The sequence below is a fragment of the Balaenoptera physalus genome (genome assembly GCF_965194825.1).
Source record: "Balaenoptera physalus genome assembly, chromosome: 20".
Lineage (NCBI taxonomy): Eukaryota > Metazoa > Chordata > Mammalia > Artiodactyla > Balaenopteridae > Balaenoptera > Balaenoptera physalus.
In genome coordinates, this window is record NC_138901.1 from 62,585,473 (window position 1) to 62,598,178 (window position 12,706).

Here is a 12,706-nt window from a genome sequence, read left to right on the forward strand (position 1 = left end):
GGCCTTCATTGCTTCTTCATCCCTTATGGTGCATCAGAGAATTCATACTAAGGAGAAACCTTATCAGTGCAATGTCTGTGGAAAATCTTTCAGCCAGTGTGCCCGCCTTAATCAACACCAGAGAATTCAAACTGGAGAGAAGCCCTATAAATGTAGTGAATGTGGGAAAGCTTTTGGTGATAAATCAAAACTTGCAAGACATCAGGAAACTCACAATGGAGAAAAACCCTACAAATGTAATGATTGTGGGAAAGCCTTTAGGAATAAGTCATATCTTAGTGTACATCAGAAGACCCATACTGAAGAGAAACCATATAAATGCATTGAGTGTGGGAAATCTTTCAAGAATACCACAATCTTTAATGTTCATCAGAGAATTCATACTGGAGAGAAACCCTTTAGATGTAATGAGTGTGGAAAAGCCTATAGAAGTAATTCAAGCCTTATTGTACATATAAGAACTCATACTGGAGAAAAACCCTATGAATGTAATGAATGTGGGAAAGCATTCAATCGTATAGCAAATTTCACAGAACATCAGAGGATTCATACAGGAGAAAAACCCTATAAATGTAACGAATGTGGGAAAGCGTTCATTAATTATTCATGCCTTACTGTACACCACAGAATGCATACAGGAGAGAAACCTTATAAGTGTAATGAATGTGGAAAGGCCTTCATGCGTTCTTCATCTCTAATTATACATCAGCGAATTCATACTGAGGAGAAACCGTATCTCTGTAATGAATGTGGGGAATCTTTCAGAATAAAATCACACTTAACTGTACATCAGAGGATTCATACTGGAGAGAAACCATATAAATGTACTGACTGTGAGAGGGCATTTACCAAGATGGTAAATCTCAAGGAGCACCAGAAAATTCATACTGGTGTGAAACCCTACAACTGCTATGATTGTGGAAAATCCTTCAGAACTAAGTCATACCTTATTGTACATCAAAGGACCCATACTGGAGAAAAACCATATAAGTGTAATGAATGTGAGAAAGCTTTCACTAATACATCACAGCTTACTGTGCATCAAAGAAGGCATACTGGAGAAAAACCCTATAAATGTAATGAGTGTGGGAAGGTTTTCACAAGTAACTCAGGCTTTAATACCCACCAAAGGACACATACCGGGGAGAAACCATTTAAATGTAATGACTGTGGCAAAGCATTTAGCCAGATGGTACACGTCACAGAACACCAGAAAATCCATAGTGGAGAGAAACCCTATAAATGTGATGTCTGTGGAAAAGCCTTCAGGAGAGGTTCATACCTTACAGTGCATTGGAGAACACATACTGGAGAAAAGCCCTATACATGTAAGGAATGTGGGAAAGGTTGTATTACTCTATCACAGCTAACTCTACATCAGAGAATTCATACTGGGGAGAGGCCCTATAGATGTGAAGAATGTGGAAAAGCCTTCAGAACTAACTCAGACTTCACTGTACATCTGAGGATGCACACTGGAGAAAAACCCTATAAATGTAGTGAGTGTGGAAAAGCCTTTAGGAGTAGCTCAAGCCTTACTGTACATCAAAGAATACATCAGAGAGAAGCTCAATTAATATAGAGGACAGTAAATTATCATCCAGATATGACAAGAATCTTATAAACTGTATATTTTATGAATGTGGGAAAATGTTCAGGAGCAATTTGCCAGAAAGTACACACTTCATAAATATAAGAATGTAGAAAAGCAGTTGGTCATATTAAATCTTAGAAGTTATAAGAAAATTCATAATTAAAAGGGCAAATGAAGGCCTTCATCCAAATTTCATATTTTATTCATTTAACAAATTATCTTCGATGAATTGCCTATATTTTTTTTTGCTGATTTTCTTATTGGTTTATCTATATTTCTTATAAATCTGGAGGTGCTCTTAATATATTTGAGATATTAATCATTTGTCATATGTGTTGCAAATGTTTTTCTTAACCTAGTATTTGTACCTTTTTATGTAGTAAAAGATTTTTAAGTCTTTAATTTTTCATAGTAAAATATTTACATCTTTTCCTTTTTATATTCTGTATTTACTCTTTTAGTAATCCCCAGGTTATCTATAGTCTCCTAAATTTGTTTCTAATATTTTTATAATTTTATTTTTTACATTGAAGTTTTAATCTGTCTGGACTAGATGGCTGTTCATAGAAGAACAACTCCAAATGCATTAACCTATGAAAATATTATGAACCTAAATAAACAATACTCAGGGAAATGCAAATTGAAACAACCCATGATATGTTACTTCCACTTCATGGAGTTGGCAAAAATTAAGAGGTCTTTTGCTAGTGGAGTTTGGCAAATCATATACTCTTACCAAATGGTTATATCAACTTATATTTCCACCAGCAATCCAGCGGTATATATTTTTTAAATTAAGTAAAATTTTAAAAGCACTTTGACCCAGCAGTCTCAGTTTTGGGGAATCTGCCCCACAGAAATAATAGCATCAGTGCAAAGGCATATGTATAAATAAGGATGTTTATTAAAATATTGTTTGTGGAGACAAAGAAGAAACCCAACTGGAGACAAAGTGAATGCCAATTAATAGGGGAATGGGTGAATAAATTGTGATATAGCCATACCATGGAAAAGCATGAGGGTAACTTTTAAAATGAGTTATAGCTACACTAGTTGACTTCAAGGTATTTCCACAATTTTTTGATAAGTAATTGCTTTATTACAGAGATGTATATGTACAAGATTTCGTTTTTGTTAAAGTAATGGTCACATGCATTTATGTATGCATATATGTGTGCATGTGATTAGATGAGCATGGTAACAAGTATGGAAGAATATACATCAGGCTGTTAATATTGGTTACCTTGAAGGGAGGGAGAAAAGGAGAAGCAGTGATATAAGTGGGGGGGGAAACTAGGAAAATAGAAAAATGTAAATGCAGTATGTATGGTATGAAACTATGTATTTGTGTGAAGTTTTGATAGCCATGGATGAAGGGACAGTCTCCAAAAAGTTAATGACAGTTGTTTTAGATTTGTTGCAGAATCCAGTGTTTTTTGTTTGTTTTACCTCTCTCTGCTTTTCTGTATTTTTCAGTTTTTCTTTCCAATGAGCATGTAATATTTATATAAACATGAAAAACCTATTTTTCTTGTGAAGCTAATTTACTAGACGCCTGTTATAGCCCAGGAATTACCCTAGGTGCTGGATATACCTTGGCAGGGCAGGAGTGGTCATGGATCTAAGAGCATGGAAACTGGTCTTGATACCACCTAGATTCCAAAGAAGTTATCCAGCACTTCACCACCCCCCACCTCTCAGTTTCATTTGGAGGAGGTAATAGAAATTTCAGGTAGATGAAAAACATATCCGAGAATATCTGGAACTTGTGTCCAGGTTATAGCCCAGAAGACTTGCAAGCTTCAGAGACAAGTTCCACTTTCAACATGGCACCAAAGGGAAGATCACAATGGTGAAAAGGTCTGTGTACAGCCCCGCAGAATATTGCGTGATGGAGTATAGAGAGGGAAACAGCCAAGAACTCCAAAGTCCATGTATAAAAGCTTGGAAGTTCTAGAAATACTAAGAGAGTCCTGGAGTCAAAATGGGAACCCAGAGGCTGTGATCCTGGTACTGGAAGGCCCTGAGAGACCGCGGACCTGATATCTGAAAAGGATAAGGCATGTAGAGCTACACTTCAGTGGAGACTGAAGGAAAGAAAATCAAATACTCCTCCCACAATGCTAGGATGAGTCTTTAATATTGGGAAGGGGATATTGGGTGACTGATGTGAGCTGTCTCCCATTTTAAAATGAATAATTTGACATTGTGGTTGAAATGACTATTTCTGATTGAATTTTAATAGTGAAATTTTATTAACTATTACCAGGAGATGTGTCTACTTTGGACAAAATGTACCACTTTCTGATTGGAAAGTTTGAGGATCTGACCTTGAAATACTATCCTTGAGAAACTCTATTGTCAAACAGTCTACATGACTTGATGCCAACTTTGTTGGCTGCTCGTATCTACCTTCAAACCCTCACCACACCTAAACCCCGTCTCCCTTCCCTGCCTTAGAAGGTAGAGGAGGAGTAAGGTCAGCAGGTTCAAGTGACATAAGAACTGAAAGGTGTGCATCAGGTTAGGGGATGGAGATGATACAGGGCACCTTTGCTAGAGCAGTTTCCGTGAACTGCTAAGGTGCCAAAGCCTGGTTCCAGTGTGTAGTGGTATCTCATTATAGGTTTAATTTCATTTCCTTACTCTCTACTGATGTTGAGTCCCCTTTTAGGTGTTTATTGGCTTTTGGAATATCCTCTTTTGAGAAGTGCCTGTGCAAGACTTTTGCCCATTTTTATTGATAACTCTTTCTGTTTATTTGTAGGATTCTTTATATATTCTGGATACAAGGTATTTTTTAGATATTTGTATTACAAATATCTACTCATCAGTATCTTGTCTTTTCACTCTCTAAATGTTGTCTTTTTTGACGGACAGAAGTCTTTAACTTTGATGAATAATTCAACAATCTTTTCTTTTATGATTACTGCTTTTTTGTGCCTAGTTTAAGAAATCTTTTCCTAACTCAAAGTCATAGGATATTTTCCTACATTTACTTCTGCATAGCTACTGTTTTACTTTTCACTTTTAGGCTACAATCCATCTGATATTTATTTTTATGTGTGGTGTGGAGTAGAGGTGAATTTAATATTTTCCATGCAAATATACAATTTATTCAACATCATTTTTTGAAAAGACCATCTTTTCCCCTCCCCCTTGGGTACCCTTGTGATAAGTCAGATGGTCAGATTATGTGAGGGGGTCTATTTCTAGATTATCTATTCTGATTCATTGTTCTGTTGAATACCAAATATTTTTAGTGAAAACAGATTGATAGTAAATCTTGGCATCTGGTGGTATATGTCTTCTAATTTTGTTCTTCTTATTCAAAATTGTCACTGTAATTCTATGTCCTTGGCATTTTCATATGCATTTTTGAATGATTATTTTATCAGTTACTCCACCATAAAAAGTAGGGATTTCAATGGATATTACATCAAATATATAGATTAATTTTGGAAGAATGGGTACCTTAACAATACTGAGACATCCAGTCTATGAGCAGGCCATACCTTTTCATTTATACACGTCTTTTAATTTTAATAATTTTTGTATTTTTTCAATTAAAAAGTTTTGAATATTTTGTAAGGTTATTATATATTTGATGTTTTGGTGATTCTGTAAAGGCTATTAACTTCATTTTCTGACTTTTGCTAATATATATAATACATAACTATATATATTAAATATATAATATGTAATAAGTAATAATATTACATATAATAGATTTTTTTACACTGACCTTATATCCAATGACCTTCCTAAATTCACTTGTTAATTATAATAGTTTGTTCATTCTTTTGGACTTTCTACGTACACAATGTGTCACCTGTGATAAAGTAAAATCTTTCCTACCTCACCCTTTCCAATATTTATGCCATTTTTTTCTTGCTTTATTGCACTGGCTAGGACCTTCAAAAGTAATGATTGTAGACATCCTTGCCTTTTTCCCAGAATTTAAAGGAAAATCCTAAACATTCCATTAGAAATGATATGAGGTATAAATTTGTAGATAATCTCTATCAGATTAAGGAAATTCTCCTTAAATCCTAGTTTGCTGAGATTTCTTATCATGGGCAGGTATTAAATTTCATCAGATACGTAGTTTGTAGCTATTGAGATGACCATATGGTTTTTCTCATCCTATTAATGTGGTTGAATTTTACAGATTGATTTTTTTATTTTAAAAATTGTGGTAAAATACACATATAAAATTTACCATCTGAACCATTTTAAAGTGTACAATTCAGTGATATTAAGTACATTCATGTTGTTGTAGCCATCACCACCATCCAAAACTCTTCATTTTTCTAAGCTGAAACTCAATATTCATTAAACAATAACTCCACATTACCCGCTTCTCTTAGCCCCTGGAGACTATCATTCTACTTTCTGTCTTCAGTCTGTCTCTGTGAATTTGACCACTTTAGGTACCTTATGTAAATATTTATTCTTTTGTGACTAACTTATTTCACTTAGCAAAATGTTGTCAAAATTCATCTGTATGGATTGATTTCTGAATGTTAAGGCAAACTTGCATACCTGGAATAGATTCTATTTGGTCATTATATATTACCTTTTAAAAATATTGTTCAATTAGATTTTCAAAATTTTATATCGGATTTTATGTCTATGTCCAGATTGTCTTGTATGTTTCCCTTTTTGTAGTAGCCTTGTCAGGATTTAGTGTCTGGGATAATGCTGGGCTAGTAAAATGAATTGGTAATTACCTTTTCCCCCCTCTGGAAGAGTTTGTTGTTATTGCAGTTGGTATTATTTTTTTCCATAAATCTTTTCTGTAAAAATCAACAGTAAAGCCCAATGAGCCTGGAATTTTCTTTGTAGGAAAGTTTTAAATTATAGATTCAGTTACTTTGATAGGCATAAGACTATTGAGATATTCTATCTCGTGTCAATTTTGCTGTTTTATTTCTAATTTGTCTATATCATTTCATTAAAATATCTAATTATTGACTTTAAGTAATTGATAATGCCTGCTCGTTATATTTTTAATCTCTGTAGGATCTAAAGTGATGTTCCCTTTTCAGTCTTGGTATTGGAAATTTGTGTACTCTCTTTTTGTTTTCTGGGTTAGGCTCTGTAGGGATTTAACACTTTATTAATCTTTTCAAAAGCCACCTCTTAACTAATACACAACTAATTTCTTTTTCATTGACTCATGCTCTTTTATTTTCTTCTATCTACTTTATTTGAATTTGATTCATTGTTCTTTTTCTAGCTTCTTGAAATGAAATCTTACATAATTGATATTCAACCTTTCTTTTTTGCAAATATTTAAGTCTAAATTTTTCTGTAAGTTCCTATTTAGCTTCATCAAGTAGAGGTTTTTTTTAATCAACTTTATTGGGATATAATTTACACATAATAAGTTGTACCAGATTTAACTTTACATTTTGACGAGTTTTGGCAAATTTACACACCTGTATAACCATCACCAAAATCAAGGTATAGAACATTTTTCATCACCCCAAAATTGTCCCCACCTCTGATTCCAAGAAACTGTTAATCTGCTTTCTATCGCTATATATTAGAATTGTCTTTTCTAGAGTTTCATATAAATAGAATCATATACTATATACTGTTTTCTGTCTACCTTTTTCACTCATCAATTTGGAGGTTCATTCATGTTATGTGGTTGGTACTTCATTCCCATAGTGTTAATATACTACAGTTCATTCAGCCATTGATGGACATTTGGATTGTTTCCACTTTAGAGCTATTATGAATAAACCAGCTGTGAACATTCACGTATAAGCTCTGTGTAGACATATTTTCACTTCTATTATATAAATACCTAGGTTCGGAGTTGCTGGGTTATATGGCAAATTTATGTAATATTTTATAAGAAACTGCCAAGTTGTTTTCCAAAGTGTACCATTTTGCAACCCACCAACAATGTATGAGTGCTCTAGTTACTCCTAGCCTTGCCAACTCATGGTGTTGTCAGTCTTTAATTTTTTTTAATTTTATTAAAGTATAGTTGATTTACAATATTGTATTAGTTTCAGGCATATAAGTCAGTCTTTTAATTTTAGCTTTTCTAATGTGTGTACTAGTACTTCATGGTGGTTTTAGTTTGCATTTCTCTGATGATTAATGGTGAACATTTTTTATGTGTTTAATGGCTATTTATCTCTCCTTTGTGAAGTATCTGTTTAAGTTTTTTGCCCATTTAAATTAGATGATGATAATGATTATATAGTCTAGATACAAGTCCTTTGTCAGATATGTTTTGTAAATACTTTCTCCCAGAATATGGCTTCCCTTTTAACTTTTCTTAGTGGTGTCTTTTGAAGAGCAGATGTTTTTATTTTAAAGGATATCAGTTTAACATTTCCTTTTTATGGGTCATGCTTTTTGGGTTCTCTCCAAGAAATCTTCACTTTCCCTAAGGTTCTGAAGTTTCTTCTCCTATGTTTTTTCTAGAAGTTGTATGGTTTTAGATTTTATATATAGGCCTGTGATCCATTTTGAGTTAATCTTTCTGACCACAGATTTTGATATGTTGTATTTTTATTTTCATTCAGTTAAAAATATTTTCTAAACTTCTTTGTTATTTCTACCTTGACCCTGGGGTTATTTATAAGCATGTTGCTTACTTTTAATGAATTTGTGGATTTTCTATTTATATATTATGGAATTCTAGCTTATTTCCACTGTGGTCAAAGAACACACTGTATTATTTCAGTCATTTGAAATTTGTTGATACATACTTTGTGGCTCAGCCAGTGGTCTATTTTGGTAAATGCTCCATGTTCACATGAAAATAGCATGGAAATAAGAATTTTCACTTGAAATTTCTGCAGTTAGATGTAATGTTCTATAAATATTAATTAGACCAAGTTGGTTAATAGCATTCTTCAAATCTTCTATATTTTTACTGATTTATTTTTCTGCTTGAACTATAAGCTACTAAGAATGGTGTCTTCAAATCTCCAACTATGATTGCGGATTTATCTTTTTTTTTCTTTTATTTCTATTAATGTTTGCTTTCTACATCTTGAATATATATTATTCAGTGCATATGAATTTAGGATTGTTATATCTTCTTGTTGAGTTGACCCTTTTATCGATATCAAGTATCCTCTAACTCTAGTAATGTTTTTTGCCATAAATTCTACTTTTTCTGATATTAATATAGCCAAAACAATTTTCCTTTTGTTAGTGTCTGCATGGTGTGGTAGGCAGAATTCTAAATTGGTTCCTAGATTCCCAGCCCCTGGTATACAAGTAGTTCCCAGTTATTCAGTCAAACACTAATCTAGGTGCTTTTGTGAAGGGATTTCACAAATATAATTAAGGTCCCAAATCAGTTGACTGAAAATAGTGCAGTTACCCTCAGTGGCCCAGATCCAATCAGTTGAGACCTTAAGAAGTGTGGGGCTCGTCCTGCTGAGAGAGATTTGGTGTATAAGGGGGACTCAGTGTGAGCGACATTCTTCATTGCTGGTTTTGAAGATAGAGGGGCTGTGTGACAAGGCGTGTAGGCACCCTTTAGGGACTGAGAGCAGTTTGTGACTGACAGCCAGCAGGGAAACAGGAGCCTCATTCCTGCAACTTCAAGGAACTGAATTTTGCTAACAAGTTGACTTCACTTGGAGTTGCTGTTTCCTCAGCCTTCAGACAAGAATTGACCCGTTGACTCCTTGATTTCAGCCTTTGAGACCTGAGCAGAGAACCCAGCCATGCCATGCTTGGACTTCTGAGCCACAGAGCTGTGGGCTAATAAATAGTTGTTGTTTTAAGCTGCTGTTTCCATTAATGTGTTATGTAGCAGTAGAAAACAAATACACATGCTATATGTCTTTTTCCTATTCTTTTACTTTTAACTTAATCTGTGTCCTTACATTTAAAGTGTATCTCCTGTAAGTAGCATATATTTTGGGTCTTATTTTTATCTAGTCTGATAATCTTTGTATTTTAATTGGTGAGTGTAATGCATTTTCATTTAATGTAATTACTAATATATTTGGCTGTAAGTCTCTCTATTTGTTTTGCCTGTTTCTTCTTTTGTTTCTCCTTTCTTGCTTTTCTTCGGAATAATCAAATATGTTTCATTTTCTCATTTTTCTACCTATTCAGTTTAGTTATACATTCATTTATTATTTTGGTTGTTACTGTGGAGCAGCAGAACTATTTTCATAATAATTCTAAGACATTACCTTTTTCATTCTCATTTTTCTCATGAGTATAGATTGCTGTTTTTCAGAAGCTGCATGGCATATGATATTGCAAAATATTTAATGCAAAAGAAGATCTCAGAATTCAGCTATCTTCTATTGAGCCATTATTATCAACTGAATTACGTCCCTCCTCAAATTCAAATGTTGAGACCCTAACTTCCAGTGCCTGAGAATGTGACTGTTTTAGGAGATAGGGCCTTTAAAGAGGTGATAAGTTAAAATGTGGCTGTTAGGGTGACTCCTAATAACTCTGACTGGTGTCCTTATGAGAAGAGAAATTTGGATGCACAGAGAGTCACCAGCGGTGCGTACACACAAAGGGGCAGCCATGTGAAGAGGCAGCAAGAGGGTGGCTACCAGCAAGCCAAGGAGAGGGGCCTCAGGAGAAATCAACCTTGCAGACACCTTGATCTTGGACTTCTGCCCTCCAGAACTGTGAGTAAATAAATTCCTGTTGTTTAAGCCACCTAGTCTGTGGCGTTTTTTTATGGCAGCCCTAGCAAACTAATCCAGTGAGACGTTAAAGAGATTTGCAAAAATTTAAAACAATACCACTCTTTGCACTAATTTTTTTGTTTTGAAGATTTGTTTTTATTAAAAACATTTTTCAATATCATATAGTAGTTTAATAGTATTATTTTAATAAATTAATAAACATTAAAAATTTTTCCAATTTTAATTTCAAATACATCAAACATCAATAGATGTAACCTACATAAATAAAAGGTCTTTGGTTTCCTCAATAATTTTTAAAATTGTAATGTTGTCCTGATACTGAAATGTCTGAAAATCATTGCCCTTAAAATTTGTTTGGCTCTCCACTGGAGCACTCTTTTTTTTTTTGGTTCTTTTTTCTTGGAGCACTCTTGAAATTAATATTTCAAAGCAATGAAAAAAACTAATGGTTTAATTCCATTTACTCTTTGCCTTTTGTTCAATTGTTGTCATATATTTTATTTCTACATGTTTTGAACTCCAAAGGATTTTATTACTATTACTATTACTGTTTTCAGCAGTGTTTATTCGTACTTACATATTTACCTATTCCCGTGTTCTTCATTCTTTCCTGACATTCCTTGTTCCAACTGGATCATGTTCCCTTTGCCTGGCTAATTCCTTTGGACATTTATCATAGTATTCCAGTAGCTTATCTCAGCTTTTGTCTGAAATATCTTTACTTTGCGTTCATTTAGGAAGGATATTTTCACTGGGATAAGTGTTCTAGTCTGGCATTTGTTTTTCATTGTTGTTGCTGTTTTTTCTTTCCTCACCTAAAATAAAACCTCAGCTTCTGGCTTCCAAAGTTTCTATTAAAAAATCAGCTGTGTTCTGTTCTTGTTTTTATTTTTTCTCCAGCTACTTTTAAATACTTATTTATTTATTTTTGGCTGTGTTGGGTCTTCGTTTCTGTGCGAGGGCTTTCTCTAGTTGCGGCAAGCAGGGGCCACTCTTCATCGCGGTGCGCGGGCCTCTCACTATCACGGGCTCTCTTATTGCGGAGCACAGGCTCCAGACGCGCAGGCTCAGTAGTTGTGGCTCACGGGCCTAGTTGCTCCGCGGCATGTGGGATCTTCCCAGACCAGGGCTCGAACCCATGTGCCCTGCATTGGCAGGCAGATTCTCAACCGCTGCGCCACCAGGGAAGCCCATCTCCAGCTACTTTTAAGATTTTATCTTTGCCCTTGGTTTTTGTAAGTTTTAATGTGCCTAGGTGGAGAGGTTTTTTGTTTGTTTTTAAATCATATTTTGAGCGTGTGGAGCTTCTTGAGACTGTGCTGTGATGTCTTTCATCAGTGTGGGGAAACTCTCAGCCACTATTTCTTTAAATATTACCTCTGCCCCATTTCCTCTCTCCCTTATTCTAGGATTCTAATTATCTGTAGATTAGACCTTTCACCATGGTCCCGGTCTCTCTTTAGGTTTTCTGTGTTCCCCATCCCTTTTTTCTCTCTGTGCATCAGACTAGACACTTTCCACTGAATTGCCCTCCCATTAACTAATGCCTATTCTGTTTTCAATCTGCTATTAAACCCACTTTGAATTCTTAATTTTAGTCAGATTTTTTATTTCTGGAATTTTTGTCCTGTCTTTATATGGATTCTAGGTATCTGCTGAAATTCTCCATTCTTTTCTCTTGAATATATTAATAATGTTTATTTTAAAGTCCTGGACAGTTATCTACAGTAGCTGGGTCACTTTTTGGTCTGTTCCTATGTCTGTTGTTTTTCTTGCTATCTGGTCAGCTGATTTTTTTTAGCATGCTTTCTAATATCTCATTTGATGCTAGACATTATAGGTGAAAAAATTCTGGAGATCCTTGGTTTATCTTCCTCTAAAGAGGATCAAGATTTATTTAGCACTATCACAACACTGTTAATCAACTATACTCCAATATAAAATTAAAAGTTTTTTAAAAGTGAACTTATTTACTAAACAGAAACAGACTCACAGACTTAGAGAATGAACTTATGGTTAACAGGGGGGAAGGGTGGGGCAAGGGATAGTTAGGGAGTTTGGGATTGACATGTACACACTGCTATATTTAAAATGGATAACCAACAAGGACCTACTGTATAACACAGGGAACTCTGCTCAGTATTATGTAACAACCTAAATGGGAAAAGAATTTGAAAAAGAATAGATACATGTATATGTATAACTGAATCACTTTTTTGTACATCTGCAACTATCACAACACTGTTAATCAACTATACTCCAATATAAAATAAAAAGTTTAAAAAAACAAAGTTTTATTTTAGCAGACAGAGTACTAGTGGCGCACCCTGACCCCATGTGTGATTGGCATTAGGCTGAGTTAAAGCTGGTCTGTTTCAGTTTTGTCCTTTTGTCTGTTTCAGTTTTGTCCAGCATGGTTCTTCTGGAATCTCAGTGGAAACTCCAAGGC